Genomic DNA, 12212 nt, shown 5'->3' on the forward strand with positions numbered 1-12212 from the left:
TAAGTGTAAAATGATGAATGGTTTTAGAAGAGTTTTATTCAGAGCTCCAGCACTAGACTAAGGTTGACATGGTAACCGTAACTACCATGTGTGGTAGCGTGCAAGGGAGCAAGTTGTTAACCGAACCTTGAATAGAAAGGGGCTCACATGAACTACAGTAAAAGGGCCAGGAATAAGGTTAGATTAGAATGGTTGATATCCAACCATGCTCAGCTTCTTGGTGCAGTACATATGAACAAAGACCGACGACTTGGGGGGTGTATTTACTTGCTTGTATTCACAGACTAACAAAAAAGCCACATGCACCAGCTCAGCAAATGAAAATAATTAAAAATACTAAAGCAGCAAAGGAGCTTCAGAATGTAATAACAAAGTCCACACGTGCACCCATCGCAATTTTAAGCAAACAGCTCACAAACAGTCAACGGTTAATGTTTTTGTAATGCACGTGTGAACTGCAGTATAGTAAGCAACACAAAGAGCGAAATAACAGACTTTGCCCCTTACATTTAGATAAAAAAAAAAATGTTCACACTCACCAATGTATGAAGCATGACAGAAGCTGGTATAGAGAGAGACACTCGCACAACACGTTCCAATAGGAAAAATAAGCATACTGGAAACAAAGGCAGAGAAAAAACTTCCCTACCTCCAACAGCTGCACTCCAGGGTAGGGGAAGGACAAGGTAGTGGTGACATCACATAATGGGTGGGTTTCATTGCTGTACTTGGAAGCAGAGGCCGGCCGTGGTGATATAACTTTGGGGGAGGGAACACCTAAGAAAAAGTTCCCGAACTGTCTGGCCTCGATGATGTCAGTATTTGGGTGACTGCAGGAAACTTTACTAACTTGCGAGAGAATAGATTTGAAGGCGAAAGCTACATAGTACGCTAAGGTAAGCTCCGATTAGAGAAGTAAAGTGAAATATAAATATTTTAAATGGTGCTTTGTTGTTGCTTGATGGAGGGAACTGTAAATAGGGAGCGAAAGGGCTAAGAAGTTGAGGAATGTTTTATAGAAACTCGTTGTACTCCTTTAATACAATACTCGATATATTAAATACAAGGGAATCATTTATTCCCAAAACTTCCATTTCTTCCTCTCCCTGCTCTGGGGTTGTACTTCCCTTGGGGTGTTGTTCTGCAAAAAAAAAGGAAGCTGTTGGTAAAGCAGTAAATGTACCACCCAATCTTTGGGTTTAGCGGCATTCTGTATATCCAAATTCTTGTTATTATTCAAAATGGATATGTTTTCTTCACCCTGCTCAGATAGTTCTTCTATGCTCTCAGTACTGATTACCGAGCTAACATTAGTCTCCAGAGCATGTATCACAGCTTCATATGTTCTTGAAACATTTCTGTTGTTTTGCCTGGGTGTACTATGCACTTCTGCTTCTACTACAATTCTCGTTGGTTTCCTAGTGACAGTCTTCTCCTTTTCATGGCTTGCTACTATTCCATTGTTTACAGTAGTCCTGGTCTGTATGGTTGTTTTCTTATCTTTTGGCCATTCAAACAGGTGACCCTTCCTAAAATCATTAAAATCCCATGGTGGTACAGTGGTTAGCGTTGTTGCCTCACAGCAAGAGGCTCTCTGGTTCGATCCTCAGCTGGGGTGCCTTCTGTGCAGAGTCTGCATGTCCTCCCTGTGGTCGCGTGGGTTTCCTCTGGGTGCTCCGGTTTCCTCCCACATCCCAAAGACATGCTGTAGGTGGATTGGACACTCTAAATTGGCCCCAGGCCAGAGTGAGTGCGTGCATGTGTTTGCCTTCTGTGGAAGGTTGGGTGCCGGGCTGAAAACCCGACACTGTAAAACTCCACTGCCAATCATGAGCAGACAGGTGATCCGCTGTGGTGACCCCTAACCGGGAAAAGCCGAAGGAAGAAGATAGTTTGCTACTTTTCACTCCTTTTAACTTGGTATCATAAGCATCAACCTGTCCTGCAGCGTCCCTAGCTTCATCAAATTGTTATCAGATAGTGTCATTTGTTCCAGTTCATTCTGTTTTTGTTCTGTTAGGGTTGCTGCTTCAACCTCCTGAGGTTTAAAAAATTCTATCAAAAGTTTCTTGTAACCGAAACTATTTTCTATATTAATCCTTTGCCATTTGGCAAGCAATTCAGGATACATATTTCCATAAGTTGGCATGCATATTACTCTTAAACCTCGTGGGATAATGTGATGGTGAAGGCATGCCTCCATATGAAAGCATTGCCATTGTAGACGCTTTAGTTTAAAAGCTGCAGTCTCTATTTCCTTATAGATGCTCTTAAATAACGAGGTGTCTCCCCTGTTTGTTGGTAGCTCCAAAGTACCACTTTCAAAGTCAAAGTTAAGAGGCGGGTTAGATAAACCCATTAAATTATTGGCATGGATCCTCCTACTTGCCATTTCCAATGCTGGCTGCTGTGTAATGCTGATTCCATTATGCAGTGGATGTGTGACACTCCCACCAAAAATGAATAGGCAACAAAAGAAGAAGTAGCATCACTAAAGGCAGAGCACATCAAAATATAAAACTCCGAAAACAAACGGTTCTGCCACCAATTTCATTTAAAAAGTATGGTAGTAACTGAAGCTCTTCGACCCCCATACCTGTGGGTTAAGGTAATAGTAGGGGGTAGGTAAGGAGACAATTTTAGTGCTATACATGTGCGTGATGTATAGGTAGTGTGTCTTGAGCATCTTGTGTAGCGATATTGTTAGTGAAAGGGGGTTTTGTACAGTAATGTATCTGGCTGGGTTTAAGGGAATGGGCAAGGCTAGGGTTAGAACACATGAGTAAGGTGGGGTGGGGCAGGAGTAGGGTTAGAACACATGAGTAAGGTAGGGAGGGGCAGGAGTAGGGTTAGAACACATAAGTAAGGTGGGGAGGGGCAGGAGTAGTGTTAGCATTTGTGAATAAAGTGAATTTTGAGATGAAGATGTTGACTGAATGACATACCTCTCAACTGTTCAGAATTTTACCTCATATTTTAGGTCTGTTTATCATAAAATTGTGTTTTTTTGGCAAAACATTGGCAAATCCTTGATAATTAATGTTAAAAAATAATGACAGACATTTGAGTTTCAGATTTCATACCATTCAGAAGATTAATGCTAACGCAAGACCTGCTATTCTGTCAATGTTCTTAGTTTGTAAGAGCAATATTTAAAAACTGTCCCTATTTTGGACCTTTGTCCCCCATTATTTTTGACTTTGCCCAGGTTTCTTGCTCCGAGAGGTTGAGAGGTATGCTGAGTGAGTGTTGATGACTCTTCAATATCAGATTTAATTTACTCATACATATATATATATATATATATATATATATATATATATATAAAATATATGTACACACCCATATATATATATATATATATATATATATATATATATATATATATATACACACACACATATATATATATATATATATATATATATATATATATAGATATACATACATACATATATATATATATATATATATATATATATATAGAGAGAGAGCGAGAGAGAGAGAGAGACACACACACACACACACAGTGCTTCAGTGCTCATTTTGACTCATTATTTAGGTGTTTGGGGCAGAACATTTTGTTAATACTTTTAGTAGTAATTTAGTTCCACTTACGCCAAGCCTTCAAGGAATGCTAGTTTGCATAGTCCAAGAATGGTTATTTTGGAAAACTCTTGCATTATTTAATTTTAAGTTTGCATGTTTACTTAACAGTGTTTAATTGTCAGCACAAGTAAGTGGGTGGTGAGTTTATTTTTATCTTGACCTTATTAATTGAGGAAGAACACTGATCCTATTGGACCCATTTCAGTCTCAGCCCAGGGTTAAATGACATGAGAAGCTACTTCTTAAGTGAAACTGTTCACAGTAGAGATACTTGCATCAGAATGCCGACTCAAGTACTGTGGGATAAAAATCCATGAAAGCATGCATGCAAGATATAAACATAGCAAGGTAAAATATTATCAGCTCTAAAATGTAGTTCTAGGTCACAAGATCCATGTAAAGAAGATAATCTACATGTCATCACAGTAGATAATACCTTTCTGTGTATTTCAATTATTACAAAAAAAGAGAAAACTAGTTGTACAGGAACAATATCACTATACAAATTGCTAAAATAGACTTGTCATAACTTCTAATGTAAGAACCATGTTAAAGATCACTTTGCATTCTTATTAAAAACAAGAAAACAGGATTCAAGTTGCTATTGCTTGCTTAAACCACTGTTTATTAAATAAAAACAAAAGATGAGCACTTTTACTCTTGTCAGAGCTTTGTCATTAGCAGTACAGCAGTACATTTCAGCCTTGCACTGGATGCAGACACTGCATTCAGCTGCTCCTAGATCCTCTCCTCATCCACTGCATCTGCTGAACTCTCCTTAGCTGTTCTAGGTCTATGTCTGACCCACATTTAGAGCCAGTGAGGAGCTTGAGGCACATGGGACAGCACCAAAGTGCTGCTGATGAGTGCTTTCTACTATAACCTTGTGTATGCCAAGTACTTCATGCAAGAGACATCAGTATGGGACCACTCCTCACTTCTGCAAGGGGCTGATATTCCTACCCATATAGGAATAAAACCATGTGATTGTGTCCCATATCTGTTCCCATATCTCTTCTCCCCAGTGTGGGCATTTCAATTTAGCTGCCTGCACCAAGCACCCAGGCTTATGGCTTATATCTTCATACCTTGACTGCATAAACTATTTTGGTTACAATTGCTGTGAGGAATGAGTACTTGACTGCTAGAGTACTCAGCTCCAAAGCCTATTAAGCCACAATGTGCCCATTTAAATCAAAAAGAAGTATGAGTTTGAACTCTGACTTTCAGATTTAACACAGGCTTTGCTTTAATGCTTTTGCCATTAAATGCATCTAATAACACACAGATTCTACCTGAAATAGAAAAGTGCACTAACATTGCTGCTGAGGGTTTCACATATCCAAATAGCATAGCATACTACAGACCCATAGCATTGCTTGTTTTTATTCAACAAGACCCAGCTTACCATTTCTGTTCATTCTAAAATGAAGTAATATACAGTCCGTAAGTACACTTTTGGAATTACAACTTCTCTGGTTTCAGGTCATTCTGGTTATTAGAACAGTCATAAAACCTCCATTGAAGATGATTAAAGTAAACATAATTAAGTTAGCCCATGGCAAAGTGTGACATGTACCCCACTGGCATTAGAGTGCCCCAGGGCTCAGACTGAGTGTCTTTAATTAGTTTAATACAAAAGTACAACATTCTAGTCATATATTGTTATTTCATGCTTTTTTCCTTCTTTTTTCTTCTGTAACAGTCAACAAGAGTTGTTTGGCTTGAAGTAAAACTCTAGATACTATTCACGTCTCCATTTAAATCTTTGCAGAGGTGATTTTTATATGCCTCTGGCTAACCATTTGTCTAATTATAAACAAAACTTGCAAGAAATTATTGCTATTGTGCCAACCAAATTCCCTTCACAGGGAGCTGTTAGAAGGCTAGACTTGTTTGACTGCAAAAATTCTGAAAACCTTTACATTGAATTTTCTCCACAGAGTTCTATTATTTTCAATTGATTATATCAGTGGAGGGAGGCAGAATCAACCACATTTTCACAATGGCTACCTCTCAAATAATTTACATCTCTCTCTCTCTCAGTGTGACTTCCAGGACCATGTACAGTAGTTTAAATGAGACCTCATTAGCTTGCTGTATACTGGGAAGATGATATCTGTACCACTACTGCCCACTCATGGCACTACATCCCAGCATTCTGTTGGCACTTGTACTTCCCTCTTATAAAGCATTGCATGTTTCAGCCTGGAGAGAGCAATTAAATATTTTTTCTATGTTGCCTGCTACTAAGGTACCAACTCACATATATACAAAGACTCACCATGTTCACCAGCATTATGTGGAAATACACGGCTACAGATAAAAAAATGCTATCTCCTGAAATCATCTGCTAAGGGAAATTGAATGTGGTCATTCTGTACCATACCTCTCAACTGTCCATAGTTTTGCAAAAATGTCCAGAGCTTTGTGCATATTTTTTGTATATATATCATGTGTGTGTTTTTTTGGAAAAACACTGGCAAATAACTGAAGGCTTAAGTCAGAAAATAATTACAGACAATTGGGGTTCAGGCTTCATATTCTTCAGAAAGTCTGTGTTAATGCAAAACCTGTTATTCTATCAACTTTCTAAGTTTGTAAGAGTAATATTTAAAAAGTGTCCCTATTTTTGGGCTTTTGCCCTCCCATTATTTGTGCCTTTGTCCAGATTTCTTGTTCCAAGAGCTTGAGATGTATGTTCTGTACTCAGTTGTTTAAATTATCATATTCTGTGCATTCAGGTACTTCACGATTTGAATATAGACAATACAAGAACTAAACATGAAATGATAAAGTGAAATAATATTTGGAAGAAAGAAATGTAAATAAATGGATAAGAAGTGATTAAAAAAATACTACAACACTGTGTGTTCTACACACATATACACACACACACACACACATATATATATATATATATATATATATATATATATATATATATATATATATATATATGTATATGGATCCCTTCAGAAGCTTGAAGTTTAAAAACTTCAAACTTCAAAAGGCTGGGACCATAAGACTGAAGTTTTGAAACTTCGAACTTTCTGAATAGAGATTGCCATACAGCATGGAATGGGATATTTACCAATTTCCTCACTTTAGTGCGGTCTCAGAGGTGTATATTTAATTAGTAGGGGGTGCAGGGGGAGCAAGCCCCCCTGCAAAAACTTAGTTTTTGTTTTTAATTAGGTTTTTAAAGTTTCAAAACTTTGATCTTGTGGTCTCGGCCTTTTGAAGTTTTGAAACTTCGATATATATATATATATATATATATATATATATATATATATATATATATAGTGAATCGTGAAATATTAAAATATCGAATGTCAGTATTTCAAGTCCAGAATACCGAACGTCCAAAAACACAAAAATACAAAATACCAACAATGTAAAATAATGAAAAAAAAAAGCCAAAATAAAACTAAACATCCAACCCTCCACAAAACATAAGTAGAAAACACAAATAAAACAAAACCAACACACATTTTTGCAGACACCAAGTCCCCCTGCACCCCCCCATGTGGAGGGCTGTACCCCCCACACCCCCGCCACTTGTATATACCAACTCTGAGGTAGCACTCACATGAAAAAAGAAAAAAAAACACCTACTTCTATGCGTCCTACCCCCAACCTACTCCAACTCCCCCTAAAAATAAAAATTAACAAATTCCTGCCCAAAACTCTGAAAAAGTAATCACCTACCTGAATCTCCATTAACAGATACACATCAGCAACCACGTACAAATCCCAGACCAAACTACAGCTTAAAGAGACAGCACACCATAAAACACACACCACACCACAACTACCACGGATTTGATAAATGCAGATTTGTTAAAGTGTGGTTTCAAATAACTGCACTTTTAACATTCTGGTCTTGAAATACTGATATTCGATATTTCAGTATTTCAAGATTCAGAAGTGGACCCATATATATATATATATATATATATATATATATATATATATATATATATATATATATGTATATATATATATATATATATATATATATATATATATATATATATATATATATATATATATATATATATATGAAACTGAGAATGACATGCAAATTAGAGGAAAACCCATGCAGTTCTCCTAAGGTAGTTGCTGCTTTTCTCAAAAATGTGAGATTTTATATCTCCTTAGTACTCTCAAAATATCATAAATTCAGAGTTGCTTTTTATAAATGTAATAAATTTAATTCTGCACACGTTCATTAAATCTGGGGATAGTTCATGTTTCCACTCATTATAATAATTGTACTATCCACTGATGACATACACACTTGTATATTATATAGATACATGTACATGCATTGTTTTTGCTCTGCCATTATATTTGCAGAGGCATGATGCATGTTATTCTTTTACCATGAAGAAATTAAATACATAGCCTAAAGCAAATGTATACTCACTCACTCACTCACTCACTCACTCACTCACTCACTCACTCACTCACTCACTCACTCACTCACTCACTCACTCACTCACTCACTATTTATTTCAGGGTTGCAGAGAAGACGGGGTCTATCCTCACACTCAGTGGCACAAAGTCCATTAATCCTGGACAGGACAACACCAATCCATTGCAAATGTTTATCTCCCAAGAAATTAAAACAAAGGTACATTTTATTTTATGCAAAGTGCTACTATAAAATTTCATCTAATGACAGCGTGCCAGTACTGAGTACTCAAGTAACATCAAGGGAGACAGAATATTTTTTTGCTCTAGTGATAGATTCCCAGTGCTTAGCTCATTGAGTCAGTAGAGATTTAAGATGCGAGGCATGGATATGCATTCCAGCACAAAGAACAATACACTACCTCTCTATTATGAAATTGGGAATACTACTCTCATGAGACACAGGAGATAATTGTGCAAGTGAATCACCCGTTTTTGTGCTGCAGACATCCCACTGTAGTAAAAGTAGAAAGAAAAAACATTTAGCATCAATAAAATTGCTTTTGTGTCTAATTCACCCATATTTGTCTCTAGTGTTATACCTGCTATAGATGATCATAGCTTCCTGATTGCTTTCTGTGCTTTGGATGACACCTGCTTTTGTCTCAGAATACTGGAGTTTTTTTTAATAACAATTCAATATAATTTTCAAACCTATTTCCTCTGTTTTTATGTTTTGTTTTTCTTGCAATGCCTGTTTATACAAACATATACTTCTCTCTGTGTGTATTCATGAGATAACATAGTCAAAACAAGGAGTCTGGTTCAGAACCCACATTAGGAGCTTTATTAAAATGTAAACCTCAAGTTTTCCTGTATAAAAAAACAAACAAACAAACAAAAAAAAAAACTTTCTCAAGAGATACAAATACAAACACAACCACCAGTTGTATAACACTGTCTGAAATTCAAAAAAATGGTACATGATCGTGTGAAATGTCTAGTGCACATAGATCAATTTATGTGACTGAGAAAAATGTGAGTCAGGGAGGGACCACTTTAGCTACAATGAGAAATAACTCATAATCTGCTAATTTGCATGTTTCTGAACCACACTTTTTACCACTCATGTTAAAAGCACTTTGTGGAGGTACTTTCCTCTAGCATCTTATGCATCATGTTGGCTCAGACATTTCCCACACACACACTCCCACGAACATTCAGACATTCATGCATACACACACACACACACACACACACACACACACACACACACACACACACACACACACACACACTCGCTCATGCGCACACAGACACATTCTCACAGAGATCTAGACATCCATTCCCACACACACTCGAATGGACTCACAGACACACACCTGTTTAACCACACACATGCTCCAAGACAAACAAACACACACACACACACACACACACACACACACACACACACCCTCACCACCAACATGTATTCATTGAACCAACCTGCAATGTAGCTTTACCCATTGATATAAATGGGAGATTGCAGTGTTTTGGTAGAGTTGCATTTTCAACCTGACCATAATAATTTAGCAGTTGATTGAGCTCAGCAGCATAAATTGTTAGCTACAGGCAGTTCCACGGGGGAAAGCACATGGTTAATTAGCATTAGCCGCTCCCAGAGAAAGCCTCATATCACAGTCAGCTGGACTTCCTTCTCTGCTTATGCTGTTTGCTCATGCAAAAGCACTGCAGCATGGCAGTCTCTGAACTGGAAAGGGTTACTGCAAGGGGTTTACTGCTCGTGATAAAGCTTACTGTTCATACTGACACTTGCTGACACCCCAGGGACTATGCCAGATAATCAAGACAATTAAAGCTGTCAATGACTTAAAGGTACAAAAGTATATATAGGCAATATAATTATGCTATTGCCAATGACTCAGAGTTAAATAAATATATGGAAACAATATAAAGATGCTAATGAGTAAAATACAGTATATTTTAAAACGATGAAAAAAAAACATTTCCTGAAGTGATAATTTAAATGAATATAGAACTTGAATGTTTAAGATCCAAGTTCTTCAACAAATGTTTCAGTAAAACTGCTTTATTTACACCTAGTAGAGGAATCACCAATAACAAAGTAATCTTCATGTACTGGCTATTCTTAGACTATATAATTAAATCATCTTATTTACTTGCAAATATTAGTTATAATACAGAGAACATAAAAATGTGGTTGCACACAAAACCAAGTGTATGTTTTCAAAGCATATTCAGGGTACTGTTTCTTTTTACCTGAAACGCGCTCTGCAAAATGATCCTTTTAATTTTGAGGATGAAAATCAGAGCCTTGCCTGGTAATTTGCCTGATTTCATCAAAAGTCATTAAAATATTTGTTTTTTTTTTTAAAGAGGCTACATATTAAATATATATTTCTTATATATGTTTCAGGAAATCATAGTGTACAATGTGGAGTGTGCTGTTTAGATTCATAATTGCCACAGAAGTAAGGCAAACCTCTCACATCCTTTTCATCTAATACTAGATCCTTGGCAAATTAGTTTCTATGAGCTTATAAATTAGTAGCTATTGATTCAAGTTCCTGTAAAGAGATACTACTGCTTGGGATAAGCTGCAGCACACTAAATATTTGACCTAAAATTACAGTAAATATGTAGTAGGTACATGTTATTTCTAAACAGCTACATAATTTGACATATGTCATATGTATATTGAAGTTGGAAAACAAGTGCTAAAATATGAAATTATCACAAACTCTTCTAAACATACACTGACCTTCCCATAAAAGAAATATATCTACTTCAAAAGTTTTGCAGTAAAAAAGAGGATATTTGTACAAACAAAATATTGTTTTCTTGTTCAAAAAAAGAAGAGGAAAAAAAACGGACCACAGTCTGAAAACTTTTATGCCGCGTGCTAAGAGAATTTGCATGTGGCTCCGTCAGTTGTGGTGTATACTAATGATCGTATAATGAGGTGTATGGATGATAATGAGCAAAACAAAATGGAGGATCCAGACTTGTGTAAATGTCTCACAATGGAGCTGTGTCTACTATGTATTTGAACTTGGCTGAACGTTTGTGTTCAGATGGAGTAAATCATGAAGTAATGTTAGGAGCTACAGCAGCTTTAATAAATGTGTATCTGCAAGACGCTTTTACCGCTGCCACAGTGCATGACAGTGTGTGTCTCTACACCTGTACAGGCAGTGTCATCCAACCATGCTTAGCATTTCATAGACTCCAAGGCACAGACATTGTACACTGATATCATGTTGACAGGGACACCATTCAATAAATTGTTGGCATGTTTTGGCTTTGTCTGTAACCCCGTGGGAGCATGGAGTACTTATCCCAGTTAATACTAAGGTATACTGTATGTGGCTAGACAAATATTAGCTACAGGGATCTTTCAGTGACCTGCTGGGGATAACTTAGACATCTACCTCATAAATACTCCCATTAGTTTCTCAATGCTTTGCTTCAGCATGTGGGGAAACATAAGTGGACCCAGCACCAGAAGCATACATGCAAATGACAGTTTTACAAATAACAACACAATAAAAAGAAATACATTGTGTGCACACCTTATGCCGATTATTGTGTGTGTTGAACCTCTGATGTACCGGTATACTGTAAGTCAGACAGATTGAATATGTTTTATAGTGACTAAGAGGTACAGAGGATTTACAGGTATTGATGCACAGAAATAGGCATGTATACCTTGGGTAACTGCAACAGATCATTTCTAGGGCCTAGCCAGCTCTGCCCTAACATCCAGCACTGCACTATGGGACTCTGAGTAGGTGCCAATGCCTTCCAGACAGGCCAGGGACTCCTCCGTTTCCATGACAGAGAGGTGAAATACTCAATGCCCCCCTTACCTGTTGCCCTATGTCCCAAAGCTAGGAGTTCTACTCTTTGTCTGGCACCACTTATTATATCACTGGCCCTGGGGTAAACCATGTCATATCTGCAGTCCTGCCCACCCCACATTAACATTGATTACAATGTCTGCCCAAGTATGGTCTGGTCAGCTACATCCAGGAAAAAGAGCTGTTAGCCATGGAGACGGAGGGCCTGGGGTACCACCTCAGTCTCAGAATCAGAGAACTTGGTCCTCGGTGTTGAAGCTGTCCAAGCAGATGCATTATTGTGCAGTTGCTTGAATA

The sequence above is a fragment of the Protopterus annectens genome, chromosome 14.part0 (assembly GCF_019279795.1).
Source record: "Protopterus annectens isolate FY-2018-M chromosome 14.part0, PAN1.0, whole genome shotgun sequence".
Classification (NCBI taxonomy): Eukaryota; Metazoa; Chordata; order Ceratodontiformes; family Protopteridae; genus Protopterus; species Protopterus annectens.